We start from the raw sequence: 16,442 nt of genomic DNA on the forward strand, positions 1-16,442 counted from the left end.
AAGCAGGGGGCCTCAGTGATGCAGCTGGAGGGGGAGGGGGGGGGTAGTGGACTCACAGTCAGGCTCTCCTCTGAAGTAGGGGGCATCAGTGATGCAAGGGGAGGGGTGTGATGGGGGCGTGATTAGGAGGGGGTAGTGTACTCACAGTCAGGCTCTCCTCTGAAGCAGGGAGCCTCAGTGATGCAGCTGGAGGGGGAGGGGGGGAGGGGGTAGTGTACTCACAGTCAGGCTCTCCTCTGAAGCAGGGGGCCTCAGTGATGCAGGGGGAGGGGAGGGGGTAGTGTACTCACAGTCAGGCTCTCCTCTGAAGCAGGGGGCCTCAGTGATGCAGGGGGAGGGGGAGGGGGAGGGGGTAGTGTACTCACAGTCAGGCTCTCCTCTGAAGCAGGGGGCCTCAGTGATGCAGGGGGAGGGGAGGGGGTAGTGTACTCACAGTTAGGCTCTCCTCTGAAGCAGGGGGCCTCAGTGATGCAGGGGGAGGGGGGGAGGGGGTAGTGTACTCACAGTCAGGCTCTCCTCTGAAGCAGGGGGCATCAGTGATGCAGGGAGAGGGGGAGGGGTAGTGTACTCACAGTCAGGCTCTCCTCTGAAGCAGGGGGCCTCAGTGATGCAGCTGGAGGGGGAGGGGGAGGGGGTAGTGGACTCACAGTCAGGCTCTCCTCTGATGCAGGGGGAGGGGAGGGGGAGGGGGTAGTGTACTCACAGTCAGGCTCTCCTCTGAAGCAGGGAGCCTCAGTGATGCAGGGAGAGGGGGAGGGGGTAGTGTACTCACAGTCAGGCTCTCCTCTGAAGCAGGGGGCATCAGAAAAGCAGCAATGCAGGGCTTTGCACTGATCCTTGTCCACCTTCACCCCCGGACCAGTGCAGGGCACCGAAGTGGAGCGAAGAGGATACCAACACTCTGAAAGAGGGGGGGGGGGGGGGCACGAAATATCTGTCAGAATACCTGCTGTCATGGAAGACACTGAAGACATCGCTTCTGAACTCTTTGCGCCCATGACAACTGATGAATGGTTACAAAACGAAGCCGCATCAATTCATAAAAGCAACTGTCCCGAAACTGAAGAAAAAGTTGACTCATCGCGCTGAGGTAAAAAAAAAAGTAACATTGAGCCTGGAAACGGGGCGGGGTTCTTACTGTACATGGCTGGAGGCTGTGTGGTCCAGTGGTTAAAGAAAAGGGCTTAAGAACATAAGAACATAAGAAAGTTTACAAACGAGAGGAGGTCATTCAGCCCATTTTGCTCGCTTGGTTGTTAGTAGCTTATTCATCCCAGAATCTCATCAAGCAGCTTCTTGAAGGATCCCAGGGTGTCAGCTTCAACAACATTACTGGGGAGTTGGTTCCAGACCCTCACAATTCTCTGTGTAAAAAAGTGCCTCCTATTTTCTGTTCTGAATGCCCCTTTAACTAATCTCCATTTGTGACCCCTGGTCCTTGTTTCTTTTTTCAGATCCAAAAAGTCCGCTGGGTCGACATTGTCTATACCTTTTAGGATTTTGAATGCTTGAATCAGATCACTGCGTAGTCTTCTTTGTTCAAGACTGAATAGATTCAATTCTTTTAGCCTGTCTGCATACGACATGCCTTTTAAACCCGGGATAATTCTGGTTGCTCTTCTTTGCACTCTTTCTAGAGCAGCAATATCCTTTTTGTAATGAGGTGACCAGAACTGAAAACAATATTCTAGGTGAGGTCTTACTAATGCATTGTAAAGTTTTAACATTACTTCCCTTGATTTAAATTCAACACTTCTCACAATATATCCGAGCATCTTGTTGGCCTTTTTTATAGCTTCCCCACATTGTCTAGATGAAGACATTTCTGGCTTGTAACCAGTAGGTCCCCAGTTCAAATCCTAGCTCACTCACTGACTTGTGTGACCCTTAGCAAGTCACCTAACCTCCTTAAGCTCTGTCTTTCAGGTGAGACATTGTTGTAAGTGACTCTGCAGCTGATGCATAGTTCACACCCTCGTCTTTGTAAGTCGCCTTGGATAAAGGCATCTGCTAAATAAACAAATAATAATGGCTACATTTGTTTGATCATGTTGTTGAAGCTGACACCCTGGGATCCTTCAAGAAGCTGCTTGATGAGATTCTGGGATCAATAAGCTACTAACAACCAAACGAGCAAGATGGGCCGAATGGGGCCTCCTCTCGTTTGTAAACTTTCTCATCATCAATCACATGAATGTCTCCAGTCCCTGAACTGCTAAAACACCCATGATCAAACCACCTCCATGTTTAACTGTAGATACAAGGTTTTCTTCATTGAAGACTTCCCTTTTTTTTCCAAAATACTTTGGGCAAAAGTTATATTTTAGTCTTATTGGACCAGAGAATTTTGTTGAAGAATGCTTTGGATTCCTGTTCATATTTCGTGGCACATTTTAGACGGTTTGCATGAATGAATTTACTTTAAAAGCAGTTTGCAGTTTTCTTGCAAACAGCTCTTCTGTGATCAGGTGCCTTTGTAGAGTTCTTCCATGCATCACTATGTCTGATGCTTCTCAATCTTAAATAGCGGGGTTCTGAAAAAATAGCTTCACACATCCCCACGTGTTGCTACACCTGTTTAAATAACGTACCTGTAATTTTTATTTTCATTGTTAACATCCTGACAATGTTAGACTTCTAACTTTAAAGCCTGTGTCAAAGCTCTTTTCAAAATGTCCGCTCTAGTGCTCTGGGGGAAGAGTGATTTGGTCGATTTTTTCAACAGTGTTTGCACTTAGTTATATTATATGTATAATTTGCATTGTTCCAGGCAGGTTTATTTGTACAGCTGTTTATTGCATGGAATGGGAATATAAAGGTGAGTTCGGTGGGTTTTTCCAACAGTGTTATGTTACTTTCACCTATTTGTATTATGTGTATAATTTTCATCGTCTTTACAGCTTCAGAACTGACTGTTCCAGGAGCTCTTTAGTGATAAAAAAACGGTTCTGGGCTGGAACGGCTTAATAACAACTTCTGATTGCTAGAATATTCTCCTCGTGTGTGTGTAACTTTCTACGCTGCTTTTTAATGCAATTCATTACAATAGGAGGCATTTTTTTTACACAGAGAATTGTGAGGGTCTGGAACCAACTCCCCAGTAATGTTATTGAAGCTGACACCCTGGGATCCTTCAAGAAGCTGCTTGATGAGATTCTGGGATCAATAAGCTACTAACAACCAAACGAGCAAGATGGGCTGAATGGCCTCCTCTCGTTTGTAAACTTTCTTATGTTGTAATGCCATTCCGTGCCGTTCCGTCTCGTTCCAGCTTTTACCCCATCCCCCTGGAAACCGCCTGTGCCCAGCAGCTTCACTGGAGAATTACTTAGTAAAACTTCTAGAAAATCCGCCTGCCTTTTATCATCATCCCAACAATGCAAAACAAAGCACCTTAAACTCCTGCGCTGTTTACTATACACTACAGCCAATGGAAGTGAATTACCTAGCAGCAATGTTACATACAGCATGCAGGAAGGCAGGCACCTCACAGATATATCGTTACAGAGGTCTGTATTGTTTGTGATACAAGCCCACAGCATAAAGAACTACAGCTCCCAGCATCCCTCACCATTGCCACAGGTGATGAGGCAAGCTTGGAGATGTAGTCATAGCTCATTGTAGTTCACCAAGTGAAGTGTATTTTATAGCTGGTGTGAACACATACTCTCCCTGTCATTGTATTTTTTTTAATAGTCCTCTCTTCTCTCCTCTATTTCCTTACCTCCTTTCCGGCTCGTGGTGCATTTTGGGGTTCCATGGCAGCACCCCCTTTTTAAACAGTCCGCCTCATCTTTAAAATCTATTCCACAGGACACTGCTGAATCTTGATTGACACACTCTGAGAGAGGAGAGAGAGGAGAGGGGGAGAAGGAGAGGAGAGCAGAGAGAAGGAGATGTTAGTTTTCATTAAAGCCGCTGCAATACCTAAAAATACCCACTGTTTGCCCACATATCAATAGCATCGCCTCAGTACAAGATAAATGCTGCTGAAAGAGTTTTTAAACATTAATTTAAACTAATTGTATACATTGTTTCTTCACAAATTGTAAAGCACAGAGAGGTCTGGTAAAGCATAGGGAAGCATTGTAAAGCACAGAGAGGTCTGGTAAAGCATAGGGAAGCATTGTAAAGCACAGAGAGGTATGGTGAAGCATAGGGAAGCATTGTAAAGCACACAGAGGTCTGGTAAAGCATAGGGAAGCATTGTAAAGCACAGAGAGGTCTGGTAAAGCATAGGGAAGCATTGTAAAGCACAGAGAGGTCTGGTAAAGCATAGGGAAGCATTGTAAAGCACAGAGAGGTCTGGTAAAGCATAGGGAAGCATTGTAAAGCACAGAGAGGTCTGGTAAAGCATAGGGAAGCATTGTAAAGTACAGAGAGGTCTGGTAAAGCATAGGGAAGCATTGTAAAGTACAGAGAGGTCTGGTAAAGCATAGGGAAGCATTGTAAAGCACAGAGAGGCATGGTAAAGCATAGGGAAGCATTGTAAAGCACAGAGAGGTCTGGTAAAGCATAGGGAAGCATTGTAAAGCACAGAGAGGTGTGGTAAAGCATAGGGAAGCATTGTAAAGAACAGAGAGGTCTGGTAAAGCATAGGGAAGCATTGTAAAGCACAGAGAGGTGTGGTAAAGCATAGGGAAGCATTGTAAAGCACAGAGAGGTCTGGTAAAGCATAGGGAAGCATTGTAAAGCACAGAGAGGTGTGGTAAAGCATAGGGAAGCATTGTAAAGCACAGAGAGGTGTGGTAAAGCATAGGGAAGCATTGTAAAGCACAGAGAGGTCTGGTAAAGCATAGGGAAGCATTGTAAAGCACAGAGAGGTCTGGTAAAGCATAGGGAAGCATTGTAAAGCACAGAGAGGTGTGGTAAAGCATAGGGAAGCATTGTAAAGCACAGAGAGGTCTGGTAAAGCATAGGGAAGCATTGTAAAGCACAGAGAGGTCTGGTAAAGCATAGGGAAGCATTGTGAAGCACAGAGAGGTCTGGTAAAGCATAGGGAAGCATTGTAAAGCACAGAGAGGTCTGGTAAAGCATAGGGCAGCATTGTAAAGCACAGTGATCTGGTTAAGCATATGGCACTCTAATCCAGAGTATAACCATCAGGAAAACATGGGGGGGAAACTTTATCGTGCAAAGAGATTCACAAAACGCTTTTTTTTGTTAGATACTTACTTAGAGGGGCGAAAAAGCCCTGGGCCTCTGTGCCTAAAAACAAACATCAAAATATATTATAAATACATGAATATATATATATATATATATATATATATATATATATATATATATATATATATATATATATATATATATATATATAATACGTATCTATCTATCTATCGATATTAGGGGTGGGAATTTCAAGTAATTTAGTGCTCGGGTAGTTGAGCGTTAAGCGTACTCGAGTACATGAACCTAATGCCAGACAATATTATTTCTACATATGTGCCACAAAAAATAACAAATTAACAAATTAACACTAAAACCGCCGCCGGCAGTCATTATGACGGTTACATTTTAAACAACATCAATATTAAAATGAAAGACAAACTATCGGATACAACTCAAACGTTTTATTCAAGCACATCATATCAAACATCTGCACAGCCGAAACGCAGTACTTAAATAAACAATTAATCATAAAAAGGGTTTATTTTCTAACTTACATATAAAGCACTACATCAATATATATATATATATATATATATATATATATATATATATATATATATATATATATATACATATACATTTTATCACCCATAGAGTTCAAACATAAGGGGTTTCTTACCGGCAATGCTGGTGCAGAGCACGAGAGTGAGCGAGAGAAACCACATGACTGAAAATAATAATAATAATAATAATAATAATAATAATAATAATAATAATAATAGTAAGGCAGGCTACTGTAAATTAAAACACGAATATAATAATAATAATAATAATAATAATAATAATAATAATAATAATAATAATAATAATAATAATAATAAATGGCAAGTGACTATTGTAAATTAAAAACACAGACAGACCAATTATCCCGTTTCCTAGCAACGGCTCAAATAAAACCGCTGATTCAGAATCCGTTTCTCATTCGTTCCATAAGCCCCGCCTCGTCATGACAGTGAAGAGCACGGAACCGCAGGTATGGAAGGATCAGATCGGACACGCCCGTGGAAACTCTGCAAGCTGCAGAATTGTATTGCCTAGATAAGGAACTTCGGTACAGGTGTCGTGGGAAATAAATTGACGGGGAAATAAGTTGATCGCGCAAGCGCAGTAAGACAAAAGTAGACAAAAAGTAATGCGGGGGCTACAGTTTGATTAAAGGGGAGGCTCACTGCATGGCTTTTTAAAATTTATATCTGGCCGTTTTATTTACTACTAGACTGTAAGTTGGTGCGTGTTCGTGCCACTGTCATTTCGTATGAACTTTAAAATGTGTGATCGACGACTGTTTCTATGGTAAAATATTTTAAATCCCTGTCTTTATGTTTCTATAACATTGTTGTCAATCTGATGTAGTTTATGTGTGATCGCGGGGATTTATTTATAATAGGCTATTAAATGATTTTACACGTCAAAATGTTGTCAGTCTTTAATCGAAATTAAAATGTTTCAGTAATATAATCTGATGACATGCTGCATCCATCATATTAGTATGACAAGGTCGTATTTTTACATTTTAATATGAGTATAGCTGTAACTTTACTACAGTTTAGAGGTGGCAAAACGTAGGCCTACACTGAGAGTTAAAAACATGAATATTATTTATTTATTTATTTATTTATTTATTTATTTCTTAGCAGACACCCTTATCCAGGACGACATAATTGTTACAAGATTTCACGTTATTATTATTTTTTTTTTTTTATTTGTCTGCATGTCTTAAGCATTCACATTTATTGTTACACATACAGTTATGTTTATTTAAAAAAGGTTCTAGGTTTAGGATTGTGGTTTTTAAATTGGGATAGGGTGAAGAAAATTAAACACAAATAGCCAGACGAAAGTTTCTTTTTAGAAAGGAATTGTGTCGTGTTCTCAGGTAAAAATCTCTTATTATTATTATTTATTTCTTAACAGACGTCCTTATCCAGGGCGACTTACAATTGTTACAAGATATCACATTATTTTTACATACAATTACATTATTTTTTTTACATATTATTTTGACATACAATTACCCATTTATACAGTTGGGTTTTTACTGGAGCAATTTTAGGTAAAGTACCTTGCTCAAGGGTACAGCAGCAGTGTCCCCCACTGGGGATTGAACCCACAACCCTCCGGTCATGAGTCCATAGCCCTGACCACTACTCCACACGGCTGTTAAATGTTGTAGCTAGATTTATAAATTATATCTGAATGTACACATTTAAATAAAATATATATATTCACAACATTTATAAATCTGGGGAAAAAAATACAAGATTTAAGTTAAATCTGGAAAAAAAGACATGTTAAAACATAAATGCTTTTTTTTTTTTTTACACATGGCACCCCATAGCAGGTAGAAGGACTACCAGTAGTGCTGTAATATGAATCAATGTCCTAGCATACCTTTCTGTTGTATGGAATTACAGATATTCAATTGCATAATACAGTCTTTTGCAATGGAGGAAGGGGTGACGGGCTGGCATTAGCATTCATAGTAACATGTATAGGGGGAATGGGAGCACTTTAAGAACAGGACACCCATGTGACAGATGTATAACACAATGATATTGTCAATTCAAAAATGAAAGTGTATGAGTTACACTGCTATGAAACTGCGTTTACATGGGCGAATGGAATGGAATGGATCAACCAAGAGCTTTTCAATGTCATACTGGATGAGCAACAGAATACAGTTTAACGCATACAGTCGTCACAGTTAGTCAGAATACGTTGTGCTGTAATACCAGCATGTTCTGTATTCTCCAGTGTTTTAGGACAGTGTTGGCAGATAGCACACACGTGTTCTGTAAATATCCATCCTTATGCAGTGCAGATGGACGTCTCTTGTGTTATCTGCAGAGAGTTGTGTTGTTTGTTTAAACTGATGATGGCTGTCTGTGGTTGCTTGTAAGGGGGTGGGAGGGAATGCATTTAGGGTTAAAAACCTGAACATTGCATTTCCCTACTTCTGCCATTTTAATATCAACCCTAACTGATGCAAAGTTTTTTTTGCATAGAATATATACTAATGCACAATGAAAACGCAACAAAATATTTTAAACATAGATATCAAACAAAATCACAGAAAATTTGAACAAAATCACAGATCAAAGAATCATGATAAGTTTTCAGTATGAAACGTGACACACTGTCAAAATGAAAACATTACAAAGTTAGCATCGGGTATGACCTCCCTGAGCATTAACTCAATCCTGGCAGCGTTGACGCATAGACCTGATCAGCCTCTGGATAGACTGCTGTGGGATGTTCTGACACTCTTCCTGTGCAGCTGCAGCCAGCTGGTGAAGGTTGGTTGGTTGCGGTCGTCTCCTGTGGATGGCGCTGGCGATTTGGTCCCACAGATCTTCTATTGGACCCAGGTCAGGAGAAAAAGCTGGCCATGGCAAGACCTTTCTTGAAGTCGTGCAATTGTAATCCTAGCACTGTGTGGCCTTGCATTGTCCTGCTGGAAAATCAACACTTCCAGATTGGCTTACAGGAACGGAAAAACTGTTGCCTCAAGGACTTTGTCAATGTATCGCGGTTCAAGGAGATTCCTCCCCACACTTCCACCACCCCACTGGTTGGCTTGACCAACGCAACAGGCAGCATAACGCTCACCACGACGTCTCCACACGTTGTCTTCCATCAGATCTGTCAAGGTCAAAACAGCATTCAGTGTGCAGTGTGTGGTAAATGCTCAGGGAAAGTGGAGAAGCGTGTATTGTGTGAGGACTGTACAGGTTAGAAAGCTGCCAGATATGTAGGCTAAATAAATGTAATGCACTTTTTTCAGGTGTCGCAAAACGCGTGGTATCCTGCTTGCAACTTGTTCAGAACACCGTCGCTAGAATTCTGACTAAAACCAGAAAAAGAGTGAACAGATTACCCCTTTTCTGACCACTTCACACTGGCTCCGTGCAGAATTGATTTTAAGACTTTGCTGTTAACTTACAAGGCCCTGAATGGATTAGCACCTAGTTATTTGCAGGAGTTACCTACCCTGTATCTTCCAAACCGCACGCTGAGATAACAGGATTTCAATCTAAAATGTATTTCAGCAACACCACCACACTCAGTTCAGCTCCTTGTTATATTTATTAATCTGGTTATATAGTTTATCTCACAACATTTAAAAAGGAGGGTATATTGTGTGCAAGCTTTTTCAAGAAGTTTTTTTCTCTCTTAATTTGGATTTATTTCATACAAAGAAAACAACATACCCTTATTCAAGTTTACCATGGTGATTTTGCACTTTTCCCATGCCTTCCCCATGGTAATACCATGCATCAGCCATCATTTACCATGGCTTACCATGTTTATTAATATGCTTTACTATACCTCATTATTCTTTACATTGCTTTCCTATACTTTACCATGCTTCCACTATGCTTTGGTATGTTTTACTAGGGTACGAAGGGCACACTTCAGTTTTTGGAGAAATTCCTTAAAATTATTTTTGTAAAGCACAATATGGGGATGAATTGTCCAGTGCATTGTACACTACACGTTAAGATGGTGTCCCTTAGATGCGATCTAAAATAAAACAAAACTAATTATTTGAATACAAATTCCAAGAGGGGCCGTTTTCAAGGTATGCACCTTTGGCATGCAGTCTGAGGTTCCCGATGAAAATCAGTTTTTTGATTTCCATTGTAAAACCGTATATTGGGGGAGGGGTGTGACAGGACATCAGAGTGGAGACGTACCCAGACGAGGAAGCTGACAGAGACAGGACTGCGGGTTGATGTATTTATTAACACAAGAATAAGTCAAAAGGTTATACAAAAACAACAAACACAGAGCAAAATAAACAGGTGTAACAAAGCAAATCTCACAAAACAAACCAAAGATCCCTCCACCAAACAAGCACCGTGCCGGTCCTTCCAGCACGATCAGCAAGGATTACTTTTACTTTCTGTTTCGCTCGCTCTTTCTCTCTCTCTCTCTTTGCACACCCATCTCGTTCAGCAAATGCTGCAGGTTTCTATCTGCGTGACCATCTCCAAATTAATACTTTGGAATCCATTTGGAGATGGTCGCATTCTGCACGAGATTAGAGGGACGGGTCGATAACCCCATCCACGCTGCCAAACAAAAAAAACACAAACCTCACGTTTTTAACCCTTTGCAGTCCATTTATTAAGCGCGCGTCAGGCGTGTCAGGTGCAATTTATTTTCACACGCACAGTTAATTTTAGACACGCTGTTTAAAAGTATTTTTTTTCACAGTCAAACGGGTTTAAAAGGCCCTGCATATCAACAAAGCACTCACTAGGCATCTCCAGCCCCGCCCCACCCTTTCGTTCGCTATAGCGTTCACCTATGTAAGAAATAAATAATAATAATAATAATAGTCGTACATACCGATCGATCATCTCTGGATCACTCATTTTATCACCAAACTCCTCAATAATGCGATCCAAGTCATTATTTTATAACTATAACATCTCAAAAAAGCTCTGCAAATGTCCGTGTTCTCTGTGCGCAGTAAACAGCCAGCTTGTTTACTTATGACCGCCCCATTATCTGATACCAGGGCCATGTATGACTATTCATGAGATATGCCTTTTTTTTCGTCTTGTCTCGGCTCCTGTCGCTCCCACTAGGCCATTGAATGGTTTTCTCGGCTTTTTTCCGGAGAAAAAACGACTAGAAACCTGTTTTTTGCATTTCTATAATGATGTCGGACCAGGTCCGACAATGGACCGTAAAGGGTTAAATAAACACAAAACACGTTTACATACAGCACCAATAACATCACCCATTTAAATAAACACCAAACAAATACGTTTCTTTTAAATAATAATTCATTTCATCAGCATAGTTTTGCCCCGCCCCACTAATCACACTCAGGGCTCTTCTGCCCTGCCACAGGGGGTGCTATAATGCAGACAGAGCCTGACAACAACAAAACTATGTTTGAGGTGATCAAAGCTTAGCGTGGACTTGAAAGAGCTGGAGAATTGGTCACTAGTGGAGAGTTGCATACAATAATCCTAACGTTCAAACTAAGAGTCAGCAATGCAGGAGACAAAAGTGGAATCCTGCAGACGCAATTACAATCTATTTCAGATTACTAAAGTGACGTAACGATATCAGAAAAGTCAACACGATGTTGAATGGTCCAAACAAGATGTCGTAGTTTTCATCCGTGAGAGTACGTTTTTGATCTGAAATGATTAGGAGCAAGTTTATTCTTTTGTTTTCAGTAATTATTTCTGTATTTTAGTCAGATTTACTCCTTGTGTTTAGGTGTCCTGAAGTGTCTGAAATTCTGTGGATTCTCTTGTGTCCCTCAAGAGCCTGTAACTGATTGAACTTCCTCCCACATTCAGAGCAGGGATAGGGCTTCACTCTCGTGTGAATTTTCTGGCGTCTCTTAACCCTTTGTGGTCCATTTATTCAGTGCGTCTCAGGAGCATCAGGTCCAAATTATTTTTACACGCGCAGTTTATTTTAGATGCTCTGTTTAAAAGTATTTTTTTCACAGTAAAACAGGTTTAAAAGGCACTGCATATCAACAGGACACTCAGTACTGCATCTCCAGCCCCGCCCCACCCCTTGTTCACTGTATTTTTCACATACCTCTTCATAGTAGTGCATACCGATAAATCATCTCCTGATCACTCGTTTTATCACCAAACTCCTCAATAATGCAATCCAAGTCATTATTTTATTACTATAACACCTAAATAAAGCCATGCAAATGTCTGTGATATTCTCTGAGCGCTGGATGCAGAAGCAGCTATCTTGTTTGTTTATGTCCTTGTTATCTATGTGGTGCCTGTATTCTGAGATACGCCAATTTTTTTCGGCTTCTCTTGGCTCCTATCGATCTCACTCGGCCATTGAATGGTTTTCTCGGCTTTTTCCGGAGAAAAAACGATTAGAGACCTGTTTTTGGCGTCATTTTGATGATGTCATTGGACCGGGAACGGAAAATTGCAATGTCGGACCAGGTCCGACAGAGGACCGCAAAGGGTTAAGGTTTGATAAGTGACTGAAACTCTTCAGACATTCACTACATAGATAAGATTATTTTTTTGTGAGTCTGCTGGTGGATTTTCAAGGAACTTAAATGTGTGAATCTCCTCCCACACTCAACACAGTGATAAGGTTTCTCTCCTGTGTGAATGCGCTGGTGTGATTGAAGATGTCCTAACTGTGTGAATCTCTTCCCACACTCACTGCAGTGATAAGGTTTCTCTCCTGTGTGACTGCGATGATGTATTTTAAGATTTTGTAACAACGTGAAACTCCTCCCACACTCAGTGCAGTGATAAGGTTTCTCTCCTGTGTGACTGCGATGGTGTCTTTTAAGATTTTGTAACAGCGTGAAACTCCTCCCACACTCAGTACAGTGATAAGGTTTCTCTCCTGTGTGAACACGCTGGTGGATTTTTAGATGTGAAAAACAACTGAATCTCCTCCCACAATCAGCACAGGGAAATTGAGTCCCTCCTGCGTGATTTCCTTCAGCAGCTAGAGAAAAAAAAAGAGAAAGGTTATTGTACAGCATTCTTACACATTCACTCTTCTGCAGGGCTTCCCCTCATGACCAACTCCTAGGGTGAACTCTGATGAGAATACAGTCAAACCCACTTAATATCACTCCTGTTAATACCAGCGAGGCTGAATACAGTGGGTGTCATTAAATACAAATGCTTGAGAATATCACTTTGATTATTAACACACTCCAGTTATTATCACTCACATGTACGAGTCACTGATTTACACCCCACTTAATATCAATGAGGAATACAAGTTAAGATCAGGTTTACATGCAAGTGCTGTATTGAAATGTTTCTTCTGGTGACACTTAGCAACCTGACTGGATTTGGCATCACCCACTGATGAGACATGTGATCCCAGCACCACTATAAAGCTGTGGGAGCAGCACAACTGCAAACAGTCTACCAGAAACAGGGAAAGGCAAAGATCTAACAGCATTCAAAACAGACATGATAGTGGGTGCACATCTAGCAGGGTCACAGCAGCAAGGACAGTTATGTTGCAAGCCACTGACATAGTGACTGGGCAGCCTCCCTAGCTTAAATGGAGGTGAATCTTCAGCACGCTTCTAGAGTTTAGTAACCAGTTTTTGCAAGATTATAATCAGCTCAATGTTGCTTGTTTTGTATAATTACCTCTAAATCCCAGTTCACATTCAGGTGGACAATCATCACACAGGCTGGATCCCAGCTGGTTGTTCTCCTCAAGTGTACAGACATTATTTTCAGTAGGAACTTCCTCTGTGATGGGGATACATTCCTGTTCTATGAATTCCTCTTTAATAGGAACACATTCCAGTCGAGGGACCTCTTCATCTTTAACACATGTCAGCTCTGTAACCTGCTTTAGACTTGCATACCACACCTGGTCAAAGGACTCTTGTGTGTGAACTACTTCTATCCTTGACCCTCCTGTGCTTCAGATTTAGGCACAGCATGGCTCTCTGTGGGATCTGTGTGAAAGAAAATTGTACACAATTATAACTCTTACTTATTAGCCAGGTTCCTCTACAAAGCCAGCCCCTTGTCAGAATTCTACTGAGAGATGTCATTGGGTCATTAAACTGAAACATGAGGAGGTGTTTTTATTTTTTATTTTACTTAAAGCTAAGGACAACAGTGAGTATCCTCTACTAACACAACCAAGTGAATACACTCTTTACACCCAGGAGCTTGACAGTGGAAGTGGACAGCGAGCTACCAGGAAGACAAAGACCAGCCCTGCAGGTGTCTGCTTGAGCTCACTGGGCTCCTGGCCAATAGATACAAAACATGAATGATGACCTCTAGAGACTTCTACTTTTCCAGACACCACAGGATGGGGAGCTGGGAATGAGGTTGGATCCAACATTGCTTCTAAAGTATTTGTGGGAGAAGGGTGATCGATTAGCTGTACAACCGAGGTCCTATTGTAAGTGACTGTGCAGCAGCAGTTGTGATGCATAGTTCAAATTTTGTAAAAACACGCCATTTTGTTATTATTGTTGACAGCCTGGATGGGGTTAAAATGCCCCATCCAGATAAAATCGTGAGAATGTGTGGTCGACAGCGAGTGATTATTGACAGACTTGGTGTCGACCACGCGTATGAGAAAGCCTGTGCAGAATGTGGTCGAGGGGTAAATTAGGTAACTGATAGCCAGTTGGCTGAACGGGGGTTGGGGTGTGCAGGAGAGGAGAACGGGAGCACAGAGAGGAGGTAAAAGAAGAAATTAAAGAAACAATTGCTACGTGTGCTGGTTCAACACCAGCATGATACTTGTTTTAGTCAGTGGTGTGTGACCGAGTTTAGTAAAAATACCCTGAATATTTATTTTTTCCCAAATTACCCTTTGTGTTTTTTCATAATGAAAGTTGATGGTGTTTTTAAATTAAATTTTTTTGTATACCATTTTATTTTTACAATTACCTATATTTTATTTTTGTAACAATTATTATTATTATTATTATTTCTTAGCAGACGCCCTTATCCAGGGCGACTTACAATTGTTACAAGATATCACATTATTTTTACATACAATTACCCATTGATACAGTTGGGTTTTTACTGGAGCAATCTAGGTAAAGTACCTTGCTCAAGGGTACAGCAGCAGTGTCCCCCACCGGGGATTGAACCCACGACCCTCCGGTCAAGAGTCCAGAGCCCTAACCACTACTCCACACTGCTGCCCATTTAGTGTGTGAATCACTCAGAAAACATTGATTTGTGTTTGTTTGAATTAAAATTTCTATTTTTATTAGGGAGCTCCCCTAAATCCCTTGTTTAGAAAGATGCAGGGTATTAATGCTTGTGAAAGAGTAGCCGTCTGCCGTGTGGGTGCGTGCATTCACTGCTGAGTGAGAGGCAGGAGAGCGAGACGGAGGTTGAAGTTGATACGCCCCCCCCCCCCCCCGCAGGCAAACAGGATTTATTTACATATCGTCAACACACTCAACAGCTCACCTGACACTACCAGCAATGGCAGCACACGGAGCACTTTGGTAGGATCTCCAATCTCTGAACTTATCTTCTCTGCTCAATAATAAACTAACGTTGCTGAAGAGCTTGATCATGGAGGATATGTGATGGGCGGACACGTGACAGATTACAGTATTTCTTTTTTGTTGTTTTATGAATGAGTATGAAATCGCCTTAGTGCCCTTGGGTTGGATTTATATTTGGTCTTTTTTGCCCCCTGAATGCCCAATGAAGGCAACGTTGCCTTGCCCTTCAAGACCTTAACTTCTTGCCCTGGGTATTGCCCTGTTTTATTGTGGCAGTGTGTTGTGTCTAAAAATATATCTGCAGGCAGCAGTCAAATCAAACATGAAAACCCAATGTGCTGCTTTATATTGATATCAAAGCTCACAAATCACTATCCTAAACCTCTGCAATATGGTTTGGTAAAGTCTCAGAGGGACTATAGGTTTGTTTAATTTACTAGCCACAGTTTACTCTATAGAAGATATCATTTAACCACCAGGAGAGCCATTTAAGACTCCTAATTAAACTGGTTAAGATTTATAGACTAATCCTTTCTTGCAGTTCACAGAATACCCATTTAAATCTTAATTAGGCTAGGTGAGATATACAAACATAGCCTAGTAATTTTCTATACTCTTATAATTAATTAGAGTACCTAATATTAGGACAGTGGAGTCGAGTTATTAACAGCACTCATAATAAGCACTTTAAAATGTCTGGCGAGAAATTCTAACTAAGACCTCATCAATAAAATTGACCAAGCAACATCATCAAAAAGATCAACCTTACCGTGAAATAATCCCTGGTTCTCGTTCCTCTGAAAGTCTTGTTCATTGCAGTCGGGGTTCATGTTTCTGAGAGGTTGTTTAATGTCTGCATCTGCAGCGTTCATGCATTCCCGCACTGCTTTCAACTCGCTCTCTGATATTTCCAATCTCAGCTTCAGACTTTCATTCTCTTTCTCCTTTCCAGCCATTTCCATTCGGAATTCAGTGAATTTGCCGCCGACAACTTTTGTGATTTGGCACAAGACGGTGTCTACAGCCGCTTTCACTGCGTGCTCGATGGTAGAGGCGAGCTCGTCTTGAAAGAACGACACGGAGACGCTGACGTCCATCTTCATTTGTACCCAACCTAAAATACTTTAAACAGCAGATAATACAATTCTGTGAAACCTGTAGGGCTGCAGCCCTCTCTTCTGCATAAGCAAAACAACCTTTTCTATCTCCTGTACTGAAATGGAGCGTCACAAGCAGTGGGCGTGTCTGGTTGGAACCATTGGCTGTAGAAACTCTAATCCCAGCC

General features: G+C 41.3%; 1 protein-coding gene across 1 annotated transcript in view; it reads right to left on the reverse strand.

Moving 5' to 3' along the window:
• LOC131724994 (zinc finger protein 271-like) overlaps window positions 1-13,525 on the reverse strand; it is a 39,009-nt gene extending 25,484 nt beyond the window's left edge. Inside the window, exon 1 of the mRNA XM_059018230.1 lies at window positions 13,311-13,525. The gene's annotated coding sequence lies outside the window, so the exon portion shown is untranslated. The remainder of the gene's footprint in view (window positions 1-13,310) is intronic.
• Between the last annotated feature and the right edge of the window lie 2,917 nt (window positions 13,526-16,442).

Source organism: Acipenser ruthenus, chromosome 58 (assembly GCF_902713425.1).
Source record: "Acipenser ruthenus chromosome 58, fAciRut3.2 maternal haplotype, whole genome shotgun sequence".
Lineage (NCBI taxonomy): Eukaryota > Metazoa > Chordata > Actinopteri > Acipenseriformes > Acipenseridae > Acipenser > Acipenser ruthenus.